This window comes from Nanorana parkeri, unplaced genomic scaffold (assembly GCF_000935625.1).
Source record: "Nanorana parkeri isolate BGI_ZX_2015 unplaced genomic scaffold, ASM93562v1 scaffold5208, whole genome shotgun sequence".
Taxonomy (NCBI): domain Eukaryota; kingdom Metazoa; phylum Chordata; class Amphibia; order Anura; family Dicroglossidae; genus Nanorana; species Nanorana parkeri.
The window spans coordinates 5,785-6,245 of record NW_017311468.1 but is presented as its reverse complement, the minus strand read 5'-3'; positions in this window follow the sequence as shown (position 1 = coordinate 6,245).

Genomic DNA, 461 nt, shown 5'->3' with positions numbered 1-461 from the left:
GACCCCAGGACTGGAAGAGTCACGATGGGCCTCATGGTGACCCCGGGATTCAGCTCATTGTCCCTCCATGGTGGGAATCTTGTCCTTCCACAGGCCCAGTCTGTGTCGGGTGTTGCCGGTAGAATGGGATTGGGGCCGCTAAGTCCAATCGGTGCAAAGTGCCCCACCAAGGCCTTAGAGCGCCCCCCGGAGGGCACTGTTTAAAGGAGAACTCCAGGCAGATATGAAAGGTTCACCAAGTGCAGTTAGAGGACACCTCACCCGTCCCTAAATATGTCCTGATATCACCCTGGGAGAGTCAGCACTGACTGTGAGAGGGAGGGGCAGCACACAGAGGGGAGGGGGCAGTATTCAGAGAGGGAGGGGCAGCACTCTGTGAGAGGGAGGGGCAACACTCTGTTAGAGGGAGGGGCAGCGCTCTGTGAGAGGGAGGGGCAGCGCTCTGTGAGAGGGAGGGGCAG